The sequence below is a fragment of the Canis lupus genome, chromosome 4, assembly GCF_011100685.1.
Source record: "Canis lupus familiaris isolate Mischka breed German Shepherd chromosome 4, alternate assembly UU_Cfam_GSD_1.0, whole genome shotgun sequence".
Taxonomy (NCBI): Eukaryota; Metazoa; Chordata; class Mammalia; order Carnivora; family Canidae; genus Canis; species Canis lupus.
This window is the reverse complement of record NC_049225.1, coordinates 55,989,736-56,005,306: the sequence shown is the minus strand read 5'-3', so window position 1 is coordinate 56,005,306 and position 15,571 is coordinate 55,989,736. Positions and strand designations below refer to the sequence as shown.

General features: G+C 50.4%; 1 non-coding gene across 1 annotated transcript; it reads left to right on the top strand.

Moving 5' to 3' along the window:
* Positions 1–7,317: 7,317 nt before the first annotated feature.
* On the top strand, positions 7,318–7,421 carry LOC119871746. Its single transcript, XR_005358725.1, has one exon. It is a non-coding gene; the product is annotated as a U6 spliceosomal RNA (small nuclear RNA).
* Positions 7,422–15,571: the final 8,150 nt, after the last annotated feature.

The following is a 15,571-nucleotide window of genomic DNA, read 5'->3' as shown; positions in this document are numbered from 1 at the left end:
GAGGAACAGCCGGGCGGCAGCCCCCTCCCCGCCCTCCCCCCACCCCTCAGGCCCCTTTGAAGTCCCCAGGGCCCCACCCCCCCACCCCGGGCCCGTGATAAATGTCCCAGCCCTATAGGTTATGACTTGCTGCCAGATTTGACGTTAACCATCATGCCCTGGCTGGGTGTTTGAAGAAAGTGGCTAAATGCTGCTGGGGCTGATGGGGGAGATAGCCGCCGAGGCCGCGCTTTGAAAGCCGGCCGCCCGGCGAGCGCGGGCGAGGAGGCCGGCTCCGCGCAGCTGTTTAGTCTACCAATCACCGTGGTGACAGCGAGTCTGTGCGCCCAGCGGCCGCCGCGCGGGGAGGGGCCTCCCCGGAGCTCGGGGCGTGCGCGCCCTTCGCACCTCCGCGGGAAGCCGCCGGCAGGGGGCTGCAGACAGACAGACAGACAGCCGGCCTGGAAGCGCAGGGAGCTGGGCTGGAGGGCGCCCCTTGGCCGCAAGGGGTGCGCCTTCCAGGAGAGGTTCGCGTCGCGGGCCGCGGGGGGCCGGGTCCCCCCATCACCACCACGCGGCGCCGCCTCCTCTTGCGGTGAGTCCTCGGGCAAGATCTCTGATGCCCCAGGCTCGGTCTCCTCATCCGTCAGATGGGGGTGCACAGAGCAGCACCGCTCTCAGCCCGGCAAGTGATGCGAGTGAAGCATCCCGCGCACAGGCGGTGCGCACAGGCGCGCGCTCAGCAGGTGGAAGCGGCCTTCCAGGTTGGGGGGGGGGTCGGGGGGTTGGAGGCATTAAGAAAAAGTCACGCTTGCTTTTTGGCTCCCAGTGTGTCCCCAGACTCCTCATCCCAACTTCACCCTTCTCCATTCATTTGTTCTTTCAAACAACTTGTCTCCAAGGCAGAGAAGCATCATAATTAAAAATAATAGCTACCATTAGTGAGCACTTATGACCTGCCAGGGACTGTGCAGAGCACTTGACATGTCACAGCCGACCGGAGAGAAGAGCATTAGTATGAAACCACTTCACACTGTGGACACCGAGGCTCAGTGAGAACCACTGGCTTAGTGAGCAGCAAGAAAAAGCACCAGCCCGTTTGTCTCTTGGGTTGTAAGTGGTGCCAGAGGATGGAGACGTGGGTTCCTAGGCCATTTGCTAGCCAGAAACGTCCCTCATCTGTAAATTGGGACACCTGACTTCTAGGGCTGGTGGGACTTTTAGGTGATGAAACAGTGAATAGTGCCTGGCACTTAGCAAGGTCTTAATAAATGGTAACTGGTGTGATTTTTGATTGCCTCCTCTGTTCTAGCCTGTGTAGGGAACGGGGACCCAAAGCTCATTGTTTCAAAGCACTGGATCCATAGGCCAAGTCAGGTTATGCTGCAGCGACAAATAACCCTGTACCTAGTGCAACAAAGGCTTGGTTCATGCTCAAGCTGTGTGTCTAACACAGGTGGGCAGGAGTTTCTGTTCACCCAGGATCTCCAGGACAGCCGCTGGTGGCTCCTCCCCCTAGATGCGCATTTCCAAGATCACTGGCAAGGTGAAGAGAATGTGGTGAATCACACAGGCTCGCCAAGTTTGTATCACCGACATTTTATTGGCTACTGTAAATCACATGGTTAGGCCTAACCTCAAAGGGAAGTATAATTTTATGGGTTAGGAAGGGGGAGTAACGACCACTTGCGAGTCCCCATAGTCCAGGAGGGGAGGCAGATCTGTAAACAGCTACCCTGATGGAGTATTATCCTCACTAAGCATCGTGTGAACACAGAGAAGCGATTTTGTCGGGAGGGCTGGGCAGCCTACATGTCAGAGGTGAGCTGAGGCCTGGTGTTTAGACCAGTGGATCATCCTGACGCTGGGAGCAGGGATCCATGGTTGGTTTTTAAGGATCCAGGAATTGCCTGAAACTATGCAAGATCTTGTAGATAGGTGGGTTTGTACATTTTTCAGGGAAGAACTTCTTAACTTTCATCATCGAGACTCAAGCTCACCGGATGACATCCATGCCTGTCTCCTGACATCAGTCCATCTATTACAATGAACCTTCAAGTGCCATGTTCAAAGTACTTGTGGCACACAGCCTGGGAAGTTGTAAAAACTGCAGAGTCCCAGGACCAGCCTTGACCCACTGAATCAGAACCTCTGGGGCCGGGGCTAGGCAATCTGCATTTTAACGAGTTCTCAGGTATCCCTGATGCACCCCCCACCACCACTAACTTGGCTAATGAAGCATGGGAAGGAAGCTGTGACTGAAGTGTGGTGAGGGCTGCCAAGTGAACGAGACCATCTGTGGCCTATGTGTCCAGGGTTCAGTCACACACTGTACCTCCTTCAATCTTCATAGCAGAAGGGCAGAGGAGAAGGCGCCAGCTCTCTGACCGGCCTGGAGGAGGTACTCAGTAGATGACACTGAGGGAGAAAGACAGGACATGAAAAGGGTATCGAAAAGGAAGGAACCAACTAAAAATATGCACTCTGGAACTAGTCAGCCCTGAGTTCAAATATCAGCCTGGCCAGGAGCAGCTGGGTGACCTCGGACAAGACCCCTCCCCTCTCTGGGACCATCTTCTCCATTGGCCCAGAGAATGATTGTCTTGGCTCCCTCCCGGGACTGTGTGCACAGCCCAGGCTCTCTGGGACCACCGGAGAATAATAATTGTTTTAATAATTCCTATGCTCTGTCTCTGTAACTCCCTTCAAGAGGTGGACAGAGAGAAAACCCGAGGTGGTTCCACTTTAGGTTCTAGAGGCAGGAATCAAGCCCAGGCACAGCCCTTAGGCCTCCTGCCCCAGGTGTGCGAGGGCACACTCTGTCCAGGATAACAGCTACTGAAGTAGGCGGAGCCCCAGGACGCAGGGCCGGTGGTCAGATCAGTGTTGCCCAGCCTCCTCTGTGCTGAAGGAGAACGTAGCAAGTGAGTTCAATATACAAATTCCTGGCCCCACCCCTGGCGGTTCTGATTCTGTGGTTCTGGATCAGGTCCCAGAAACTGCATTTTAACATGTTCCTCGGGATTCTGATCCTCAGCCAGGTCCTTGAGATCCTGCTCTGAACTCCAGTTGATTCAGAACATGCAAGTCTGGAACTTCTGATAAAAAGATGAAGGTCCCGGTTCACGGGACCCTATGCCCTGTGACCTTTGACCCCCATGAACCCTTTCCTCCCCAGGAGGCTACCTGCCCACCCATCTCCATGATGCCCTGTGCTACCCGTCTCCTCGTGGCTTGAGGCCAGGAGAAGGGGCAGCTGTATTATTAGGTGAGTTGGGTGAGGGAAGAGGACTGGACTGGGAGTCAGGAAACACAGCAGCACAGACCCCTCTGCTCGCCATCCCCTTCAGGCGTCAGAGCCTCCGCTGCTACCTGTGGATGAGGGGCTGACTCCCCTGACAGGAGGTCAGAGGTGGAGGCTCACCAGGGCCCACCCTGCACAGCGCCGCTTCTGAAGCCCTGCACCTAACTGTGTTTTGTGCTCTCTAAGGAGAGCCCCAGAAAATCCACCCTGGGCCCTGGCTGAGATAGTGGCTGTGCAAGTGCCAAATGAGGGACAGACTCGGCACCTTATGAAGGGGAGAGGCGGGAGCACCCCTCCTCCGCCTGCTTTGATTTCTCCACTCTCTCCCAGCGGAGCCAAGCCGGAAACCTGCCTGGGAGTTTATCAGGGGGGAGTGGCAGGGCAGGGGATGAACTCTGCAGACCCCAGTAGGCCGGGGCAGGGGCCCTGGCTACTGGCTGTGCCCCAAGGGATCTCCACTTCAGATTGCTGGTGGCGGGGAGGAAGGGGGCTATTGGACCCTCGGGGAGGAGCCCTCGGCACCAGAGAGGTTAAAGCTAAGTGGAGCCCTCACTCTCCTGCTTAGGACCCTCCAGGGGGCTTCCTCTCTGCTGGAATAAACCCCAAGCCCGTGCTCCGCCCACAAGCCGCCCCCACCCCAGCCTTTCTGAACTGAGCCCTCGCTCAAGGGTGCTCCAGCCATGTCTGCCTTTCTTCCCTCCTGGACTGCTCCCCGTCTCAGGCTGTTCTTGCTCTAGGACTCTGGAACTGGCTCGTCATATCTGGAACCCCTTCCTAGATCTTTTTTTTTTTAAGGATTTTTATTTTTTATTTATTCATGAGAGACACAGAGCGAGAGAGAGGGAGAATGAGAGGCAGAGACACAGGCAGAGGGAGAAGCAGGCTCCATGCAGGGAGCCCGATGTGGGACTCGATCCCGGGTCTCCAGGATCACACCTCGGGCTGCAGGCGGCACTAAACCGCTGCACCACCGGGGCTGCCCCCCTTCCTAAATCTTCAAAAGACTCCTCCTCTGGGTGTCTTCCCAAATGGCACATCCTGAAGAGGCCTCACCCAGCTGCCTTTCTGAGGGAGGCCCTCCCACCCCACTGTCACAGTATCATCACTCTGGGTTTTATTCTTTCTTATTTTTTAAAGACTTTATTTATTTGAGAGACAGAGAGCATAAGCAGTGGGCCGGGGGGGGGGGGGGGGGGTGGTGCAGTGGATTGTGGAGAGGTAGAGGGAGAGGGACAAGAAGACTCTTCACTGAGCATAGAGCCCTACTACGGGGCTCAGTCCCAGGACCCTGAAATCATGACCTGAGCCAAAGGCAGACACTGCTTAACCAACTGATCTGCCCAGGCATCTCTCTCCGTTTTATTTTTCAGAGACTAAAGTTCATATTTGTTTTTTGCTTCTTGTCTGCCTCTGCCATAAGGAGGTGAGCTGAGAGTCTGTCCCCAGTGTTGAGGACAATAGTGGCCACCCACTGGTGGCTCAGAGCAATTTGCAGGATGAGGGCTATAGACCTGTCAAGCCACCATCCTGGTCTCTGGGCAGGGACAGACATAGGGAGGTAGGGGGGCTGTGCCAAGAGCCCTGCCCTGGGGAGCCCGTGTGCTTCCCATTGTGGTAGAACAAAGGCACTGGGTGTATTTTAAAAGGCAAGCACCAACTACTGGTTTCCGGTGCAAGCCTGGGGGCTGGCTTGGAGGAGGTGGTTCCATACCTGGTCTCCAGGCCTGGGGAGCTTGTTACAAAGATGGCTACCTGAACTTCCCCTCCAGGAGCAGGTAGGAGGGGAGGGATCCTTGGGCCTCAGTGGTCAGAGGGGGGCTGCGCGGTAAACAAGGTGAGCAGGAACATCTCCCCAGCATCTCCCCAGCAGGGTGGGCAGGAGAGGGTCACAGGGAAGGCTGGACACCTCCGCTTGCCCCAGGTGCATGACTCCAAGGTGGAATATGGTAAGACTTGGGGAGGCCCTGGAGAAAGGAGGCTGGGCAGGGCTTCAGAACCCCTGGCCTCCTTCCAGCCACGCCGCCCCCTCCTCCCAGGACATCCACCACCTCCTGTCCCTCTGCGCGCACTCCGCTGCCATCAGAGACCAGCTCCCAGCCTGCCTCACACCCTCTCCCAGCAGGACCTGGGCCAACTCTCAACCCCTGCGTCCCCCACCTGGGAAAGTGAGGTGCTTCGGGTGAGAGCGCCGCTTGGCCCCTGAACTGGGCTGGGGCCATGGCCCAGCCACACACAAAGTGGGTGGCCATAGGAAAGTCACTTAAAAAGAATCTCTGAGCCTCAGTCTTCTTCTCTGTAAAGTGGGATAATAAACAAGATAGCGCGAGGGGTAAACGCGCTACTGCGTGCAGGGCCCCGACAGCGTCCGGCGCGCCCCAGCTCGGGTGAGCGCGGCTCAGGCTCTGCCCGCCGAGCCCGGGGCGCGCATCCGAAGCCTCCGGGCCTGCGGGCCGCCTGCCCGGCCCTGGCCTCTAGCGCCACCTGCTGGCCCCGCGAGCGCGGGTGTCGCAGCCGCGGGACCGGCCCCTGCCCCGCCTCCGCGCCCTCTCCCTCGTCATGTCAGCTTGGTTTGGGGGCTTTCAGAGCGTCGTCGGGGTCGAGGGGGCGGGAAGAAGGTTTCTCTGGAGGGTCTGGCTCACCTTGAGTGCAGAAGACGGGTCCCCAAGGCGGACGCGGGGCTGCTGCTGGCCGGTATCGCTCCTTCCGCCGGGGACGAGCTGGGGCAGGCCGGACGGCCGCGGGGGTTCAGGACAGGTGCAGATCTCGCGCCCCCCGTGCCCCCCGTGCCCCCACTCGGCGCGCAGGGCCACGCAGCCACCGCACGCGCACAGCAGGGGAGCAGGTGCACAGGCCAGCGGTTCACGCAGCCTCCCTCACCCAGAAACACGCACCCACGAGGTTAACTCCGTTTGGGCTTTTTCTGGCTTGATTTGTTTAAGGTTTGTCCCGCTCAACACTTCCCTTCCCTCCGTGCCGTGTCCCTTCCGTAGGGAGACGAGGTCTTCAATCACTTCCCGCCCGTACGTATCCCCGGCACCCGGCAGGGGCGTGCGGCGGGCACACAGCTGGCTCCGCACCGCGGTTCTGTCCGTGAGCCGGTGAACAGGACTCCACTCACCGCACAGACAGGCAGCGCAATCCCAATCACGCTCTCCGCTAGCGACGATGCCTCCCCTCCACGCGCAATCTTGGACGTAGATGAGCCCACGAACACTCGAGTGCACACACACACACACACACACACACATTCACACACGCTCCGGCGCACCCTGGGTGCCAGCGAGCCCATCTGACTTCCACTCCAGCCTCGCCTCCTCTGCTTTTGGTGCTAAGGGTTCCACCCCAGCCCTCTTGAGGCCGTGGGCGAGGGAGTCGGGAAGGGCTCCGGTGACCCTCAGGCAGGCACAAAGATTTTAGGAATTTGGTGGCTGTAAATTTTCCCTCAAGGAATCCCACCCCCTACACCCACCGCACCTGCCTTCTCACTTGAGGGGAAGTATTTCCCCACCCTCTGCTTGGCCCCAAGGCTCTCTCCTCCAACTAATCAGCACAATTCAAATGGAACCATTCACCCAGGGATCACACAAACCACACGACCACGGCCATTTAGACTGGTGGTGCTTGAGTCCCAACTCTGCTCTGACCAGGTGGCTGTCAAGTGGACCTGACCACTTGAACAAGTGACTTGACCTCTCTTGGGCTCAGGGACTTCCTCCTTGAAATGTGACTAATAACACCATTTACTTCCCATGGGAATAAGTGACAATGAAATAATGCATAGGCCCCTGCTTCTGTGCCTAGCCCTTGTGAAATGCTCAGAAAATGGAGTTATAGTTATTCTTATAGGATCCTCCATGTGATTAGTCTTAGGCTGCTATTTAGACTTAGAATAGCAGAACTGGACAGGCTCTTACAGAACCCTTACTGCAATCATTTCATTGTAAGCTGAAGATAAAGAAGCCCAGAGAGAAGTGGCTTGCTAAAAATCACACTGCCAGTCAGCAGCAGGACCATGTCAAAAATTCCTGTCTCTCGTGCTCGCTTCGGCAGCACATATACCAAAATTGGAACGATACAGAGATTAGCATGGCCCCTGCGCAAGTATGACACGCAAATTCATGAAGCATTCCATATTTTTTCAAAAAAAAAAAAATTCCTGTCTCTCAAAGAGTTCTTAGACATGACACCAAAAACACAATCTATACAAGAAAAAAAAAATGGTTAAATTGGGCCTTATTGAAATTAAGAACTGCATTTCGAAAGACATTATTAAGAAAATGAAAAAACAAGCCACACAATGTAAGATACTATTTACATATCCTATATCTGATGTCACTAGTATCCAACATATATAAAATATTTGCAAAAAATAAAAGTAAAAATAAATATTTGCAAAATTCAATAGCAAGAAAACAACCCAATGTTAAAATGGACAAAAGACTGGAAGATGGGCAGCCCCGGTGGTGTGGTGGTTTAGCGCCACCTGCAGCCCAGGGTGTGATCCTGGAGACCCGGGATCGAGTCCTAGGTCAGGCTTCCTGCATGGAGCCTGCTTCTCCCTCTCCCTTTGCCTGTGTCTCTGTCTCTGTCTCTCTCTCTCTCTCTCTCTCGCTCTGAATAAATAAATAAATCTTAAAAAAAAAGACTGGAAGAGACACTTCACCAAATAAGATACATGAATGGCAAAGAAGCATGTGAAAAGATGTTCATCATTAGTCATTAGGGAAATGCAAATTAAAACTATAATGAATGATGCCTGGGTGGCTCGGTGGAAACATCTGCCTTTGGCTTAGGTCATGATCCTAAGGATCATGGGATCAAGTCCCACTTCGAGCTCCTTGTGGGGAGTCTGCTTCTCCCTCTGCTTATGTCTCTGCCTCTCTCTCTCTCTCTCTCTCTCTCATGAATAAATAAATAAAATCTTTAAAAAAACCATAATGAGATACTACTACACACTTATTAGAATGGCTAAAATTGAAAGATAAAGCAGTGCCTGGGTGGCTCAGTCTGTTAAGCGTCTCCCTTCAGCTCAGGTCACTATCCCGGGGTCCTGGGATTGAGCCCCACATCAGGCTCCCTGCTCAGAGGGGAGTCTGCTTCTCCCTCGCCCTCTGCCCCTCCCCCCCACTCTAGCTTGCTCTCTTTTTCTTTCTCCCTCTCTCTCTATCCCTCAAATAAATAAATAAATCTTTAAGAAACATAAAGCTGGCAATTCTTAGTACTGATGAGGATATGGAGCAACCAAATTCTCATATATCACTGGTGGAAGTGCAAAATATGCGGCCACTGCAGAATGTAGTTTCACAATTGCTTATAAAGTTAAACACATATTTACAATAAAACCCAGCAATTGGGCAGCCTGGGTGGCTCGGCGGTTTAGCGCCTGCCTTCGGCCCAGGGCGTGATCCTGGAGACCCGGGATTGAGTCCCACGTCGGACTCCCTGCATGGAGCCTGCTTCTCCCTCTGCCTGTGTCTCTGCCTCTCTCTCTCTCTCTCTCTGTGTTTCTCATGAATAAATAAATAAAATCTTTAAAAAATTTTTTTAAAAACCAGCAATCCCATTTCTAAGTATTTATTTACCAAGTGAGATGAAAATTCATGTGCACACAAAAATCTGTACATAACTGTTTGTAACAGCTTTATAATCACATAAACTGGAAACAATCCAAATGTCTTTCAGCTGGTGAAGAGATAAAACTATAATACAAAGTTACTCCTGGGAAATGCTGTTTCTAAGTATTAAATGCCATTTGATTGGACCAGGGTCCCCTGGTGGGACAAAAAAAAAAAAAAAAGGTGTGCAGAACTTGAAAAATACTGTTTTAAATAAAATCACAGCGTAGGTCATAAAATTATATGTTTGATCTCCAAAACAATTCCTAGTGGTTCTATGGGAGTCACCTGCAGAATCTGAAAAAAAAAAAACAAACCACAAATTTTATTTTATTTTTTTTAAAGACTTTATTTATGTATTCATAGAGACACACATAGAGAGAGAGAGGGTGGCAGAGACACAGGCAGAGGGAGAAACAGGCACCATGCAGAGAGCCTGACGTGGGACTTGATCCAGGGTCTCCAGGATCACTCCCTGGGCTACAGGCGGCACTAAACCGCTGCGCCACCGGGGCTGCCCAAAACCCACAAATTTTAGAGTGATTTCTGGAATATTACTCAGGAAGTTTTGAGGGTTTTAACTTTTTTATTGTGATGTTTAACACATCCTGAAAATTGGACAAAAAGTAATTTATATAGCTCAAGTAGTTTTCATGAAGTGAATATACCCATGTGGCCAGCTCAAGTCAACAAATAGAACATTGCCCACCCCCCAAAATCTCCTTTACTCCCTTCCAGATCACACCACCCTCCCTCTTCCCCCAGAGGTTACACTCACCCCTCTGACTTCTAACACTAGTTTTTGCCTAGTTGGGGACTTGACTTGAATGAAATTATAGTGCATGAACTTATTTGTGTTTGCTTTTCTTGTTGAGCAACATGTTTTACAGATTTATCCTTGCCATCGTATAGAACATTTTAACTTTTTAAAAACTTTATTTATTTATTTGAGAGATAGAGTGAAAGAAAGCATGAGTGGGGTGAGGAGCAGAGGGAAAAGAAGCAGACACCCCTGCTGAGCAGGGAGCCTAATGGATCCAGGACCCCAGGATCACAATCTGAGCTGAAGGCTTATGCTCAACCCAGTGAACCACCCAGACACCCCTATTTTTATTTTTTTTAACTTTAATTTCTACATCCAACTTGGGACTCGAATTTACAACCCCCAGATCAAGAGTCACATGCTCTACCAACTGAGTCAGCCAGGAGTCCCAGTATGGAACATTTTAAAATTAGGTCTGAGGGCAGCCCGGGTGGCTCAGCAGTTTAGCACCTGCCTTCAGCCCAGGGTGTGATCCTGGAGACCTGGGATCCAGTTCCACACCGGGCTCCCTGCATGGAGCCTGCTTCTCCCTCTGCCTGTCTCTGCCTCTCTCTCTCTCTCTCTCTCTGCTTCTCTCTCTCTCTCTCTCTGTGTCTCTCATGAATAAATAAATAAAATCTTAAAAAAATAAAATAAAATTAGGTCTGCTGATTCTCAAGTTCATCTAGGTTTGAAAGTCTTCTCCAAGAAAGCTGAGACTCAGAGAGGGAGAGGAATTAACCCAAGGTCATACAGGCAGTCAATGGAAAAACTGGGATGAGCTCTTCTGACCCACATCCTGAGCTTTCTGCATGGCATCACGTTATCTGTTATTTATGGTTCTGGGGAAAGATTTTTGATTTATTAAACACATTTAGATGGCGAACAATGTAATGGAGTCTAACCATTCTTCCCAACCTGGGCCACCTTCATGGGAAACACCCAGCATGCTGAAGGAAAGCCTGGATGAAAAGCCCAGCTCCGCCACTTCCAGTTGTGTGAGCTTGAAAAACAGGCCTGACCGCTCTGAGCCTCAATTTCCCCAACTGTGACAGAGAGCTAGAAATACCAAAACCTACCTCACAAGATTGTGGAGAGAGCTGAGAAAAAGCATGGAAAGTGTCTCATCAAATGGCCTCCATAACTAAATGGCAACTTTTTATTATTTCCACCCCCCCCCAGGGACTCGCACTGAATCGCCACTCGGGGACCAACAGCAGCTCAAACAAAACCATGGCAAACCCCCTCACGGTATCAGTGGGTCATGGGGGTGTCACGGTAGAAAACTCAATATAGAGAGCATACTCAGGAAGGGCACGCTGGGGTACGGTGGTGCAGGGGCCCCAATTCAACCACTAACTGCCTCGTAGCCTTCGGCAAGTTCCTTCCTCTCTCTGGACCCCAGTTTCCTCCTACTTAAAATGATGGCATTGAATTGAAGGGTTTCCAGGTATCAGAGCGGAGATCTCAAGTCAGGTATCTTCCCACGGTCCTCTAGCTTCGGTGGAATGAAAGTCCCACCTGCCCGGAGCCTCCGCACCTCGCCAGAGTGGGAGACCCCACCGAGACACAGTGTAACCTAGAGGGGTGCACACGCAACCCCGACACCATGGCCATGAGACTTCCTCGTGCCAGGGTTCCTCTTCCTACATCCCCAGACATCTCTAACCTCCAGGTGAAGAACCCCCCCTCCCCAATCTCTATCCTAGCCTTGAGTTCCACACCCTTTTCTCCCATTGGTTCATAGGCACTTAAAAAGAAAAAAAACCCCTACAGCTTTATGGAGACAGAATCCACATACCAATTTATTTATTTATTTATTTATTTATTTATTTATTTATTTATTTATTTATTTATTTATTTAAAAGAGAGAATGTGGGGTACCCGGGTGGCTCAGTAGTTGAGTGTCTGCTTTTGGCTCAGGACGTGATCCCAGGGTCCTGGGATCATGTCCCACATCAGGGAGCCTGCTTCTCCCTCTATGACTCTGCCTCTCTCTGTGTGTCTCTCATATTTAAGATTTAATAAATAAAATCTTTTTAAAAAAATAAAAGAGGGGATCCCTGGGTGGCTCAGTGGTTTGGCGCCTGCCTTTGGCCTGGGGCACAATCCTGGAGTCCGGGGATCAAGTCCCGCGTCCAGCTCCTGGAATGGAGCCTGCATCTCCCTCTGCCTGTGTCTCTGCCTCTCTCTCTTTCTCTACGTCTATCATGAATAAATAAATAAAATCTTTAAAAATAAAAAAATTAAAAAGAGAGAGTGCACAAGCCGGGGAGAGGCTGGGTGGAGGGGCAAAGGGGGAGGAGAGAGAAAGAATCTTAAGGAGGCTCCACACTCAGCTCAGAGCCTAATGCCTGGGCTTCATCTCAGGACCCTGAGATCACCACCTGAGCCAAACCAAGAGTCCAACACTTAACCGACTAAGGCAGCCTCACACACCCTTTTAAAGTATACAGTTTTGTGGTGTTTAGTATATTCAGAGAGCTGCACAGCTATCACCACTGTGTAATTTCAGAACATCCTCATCACCTTGGAGGTCACTCCCCACTTCCCCCAGCACCTCCCAGCCTTGGGCTACCATTAATCTACCTTCTGAGCTTATGGATTTGCGGTTGCAGACATTTCATATAAATGGAACCATACAACACGTGACTTTTTGTGTCTGGCCTCTTCCATCTATCACAATGTTGTCAAGGTCCATCCATGTTGTAGCCTGTATTGGTACTTTCTTTTTATTCCACTGCATGGCTGGCTGTACCACATATTTATCCACTCATCCATTGATGGGTATTTGAGTTGCTGCCACCTCTTGGCTACTGTGACTAACGCTGCTGTGAACATGGGTGTGCAAATATCCATTCAAGTCCTTACTCTCAATTCTTTTGGGTATCTACCCAGAAATGGAATTTTTTTTTAAAGATTTTATTTATTCATTCATGAGAGACACACAGAGAGAGAGAGAAGCAGAGACACAGGCAGAGGGAGAAGCAGGCTCCATGCAGGGAGCCCGGCGTGGGACTTGATCCCGGGTCTCCAGGATCACACCCTGGGCCGAAGGTGGTGCTAAACCGATGAGCCATCGGGGCTGCCCAGAATCAGCATTTTAAAGACTCTTTAGGCACACTGACTTTTTTTTTTTTTAATATGCAAAAGTCAGTTGTACTTCTACACACTGTCATGGAAAGAGCGAAAAGGAAACTTTTTTTAAAGATTTTATTTATTTATTCATTAGACAGAGAGAGAGAGAGGCAGAGGCACAGGCAGAGAGAGAAGCAGACTCCATGCAGGGAGCCCCACGTGGGACCCGATCCCGGGTCTCCAGGATCACACCCTGGGCCGAAGGCAGGCGCTCAACCCCTAAGCCACCCGGGCTGCCCCGAAAAGGAAATTAAGAAAAAACAATTCCACTTAACAATAACATCATAAAGAATAAAACACCAGGAGTACATTTTTTTTTTCCAGGGGTACATTTAACAAAAGTGTAAAACACATTGAAAGAAATGGAAAGCCAAAGTGGAAAGACATTCTATGTTCACGGGAAATATTCCCTGAAACTGTCTGCAAACTCAATGTGATTCCTACAAACTCAAAGCTGGCTTCTCTTCAGAAATTGACAAGCTGACCCTAAAATTCATATGGAAACATGAGGGACCCAGAATAGCCAAAAACAATCTTAAAAAGTACCAAGTTGGAGGACTCACACTTACTGATTCTAAATTTTACTACAAAGCTATAGTAAAAGCAGTGTGGTACTGGGATAAAGCTAGACATTTCTCCAGAAAAAATATACAAATGTCCAGTAAGCTCATGAAAAGATGCTCGGCATCATTTAGCCACTAGGAAATGCGAATCAAAACCGCAATGAGGTATCACTTCCTACACAGTAGGATGACTGTAATCAAAAACGAGTGTTGGAGAGGATGAGGAGAGTTGGGAGCATCCAATAGTGCTGACGGGAATGGAAAATGGTACAACCTCTGTGGAAAACAGTTTGGCAGCTCCTCAAAAAATTTAACATAGAATTATCATATAATAAACAATTCCAGGGGGATCCCTGGGTGGCTCAGTGGTTTGGCGCCTGCCTTCAGCCCAGGGTGTGGTCCTGGAGCCCCAGGATCGAGTCCTGAGTTGGACTCCCTGCATGGGGCCTGCTTCTCCCTCTGCCTGTGTCTCTGCCTCTCTCAATCTGTGTCTCTCATGAATGAATAAATAAAATCTTTAAAAAAGAAATTCCATTTCTGGGTAGAAATCTCCATCTCTCTCAAGAATAAATAAAATCTTTTAAAAAATAAAATAAAATGTGGATTCCCAGGCCTGCCTCTATAGAGTCTGTAGTGAGGTCTGGAAATCTACATTTTTACTTTATTTTTTTAAAGATTTTATTTATTCATTTATTTATTGGGGGAGAGAGAGAGGGTGAGTGGGGAAGAGGGGCAGAGGGACAAGCAGACTCCCCACTGAGCAGGGACCTCCAACCATGTGGAGCTCTATCCCAGAACCCCGAGACCACAGCCTGAGTCCAAGGCAGGCACTCAACCAACTGAGTCACCCAGGTGCCACAGAAATCTCCATTTTTAATCCTCATCCCTGGTGATATGCTTTAGGAAGGGCTGGCCTGGTCCTTTCTGACGTCGTGTTCAATCTCCCATCTGGGCCTTCGCACATACTGCTCCTATTGCTTAGAACACTTTTTGTCCACCTTTCTATGTGATGAGACCTACTCAGTCTTCAAAACTCAACTCAGTCTCTCCTCCGCCAGGAAGCAAGAGTGCTTTCCTCCGGGAAGTCTTCCCCGATTACCATCTCCTCCTAACTATATTGGGCACCCATAGTGCGCTGGGTTCTCCCTCCCTCTTAGCATATATAATATGCTATAATATTGATGTCCTTTCTAGATTATGAACACATTTTCCTTGTAAAAAGTGAAAACACTGCAGGTAGATCCTAACTCCTCTTGACAACCAGTGCCACTGTGTGGTGTGTTTTTTCCACAGAAGTGTTTCAATGCATTGAGACTAGGGTATTTTGTTTTGCATAAGTGGTATCCTACTGTGTATATTGTTCTGCAACTTGATTTTTCACCAAAGGCATCCCTAGGAGAGCCATCTGCACGTCAGTACCCACACACTCTGTTTTAACTACTGCACAGCATGACAGAGTGCACACCACCCCACTACTGATGAATGTTTCCCCCTCACAACTGTCTTTCATCTTTATCACTAGATTGTCAGCTCTTTGAGCAAAAGACACAGGCTCTGGAGGCAGACCACCTAGGTTCAAACTGCGGTTCTGCTATTTCCTAGCCATGCAACCTTGGACAAGTTTCCCCACTTGGCTGTCTCATCTGAAGGAGGGGGCAACAGTGATTGACACCTTATGGGGGCTAACCTGAGATACAACACAGAAAGCACTCAGCAAAGGTACCTGGTACACAGTAGGTGCTCAAAAAATATTTGTAGACATATCAGCAGATGAAGGTGGGCAAACTATAAGCCCTCTTGCATCCCCCAGAACATAATGTTCCTAAAGAATAAAGAAAAGTACCATGGTTAGCAGAGATTAGGAATGACTGGCATTAGAATGCTGGCTTTCCACAGTTGGGGGCATGGGAAGCTGGATTAGGAGACAGCTGCTCGTGGTCACCATGCAGATCTGTTAAGCAGGACTTGCCACGGGCTTTAATAGTGCCTCTAGCAGTCATAGGAACTTCCGTAAGTCAGGGAGCCAGGGCCTAGTGGCAAAAGGTCCAGCCTTGGAATCAGACAAATTCCAGACCTAACTGGGTTCAAGTCCTGGTTCCACCACTTGCTAGTTGCATTGACCTTGGGAAAGTCACTTATCTCCCTGACCCTCAGCTCTTCAGCTGCAGAA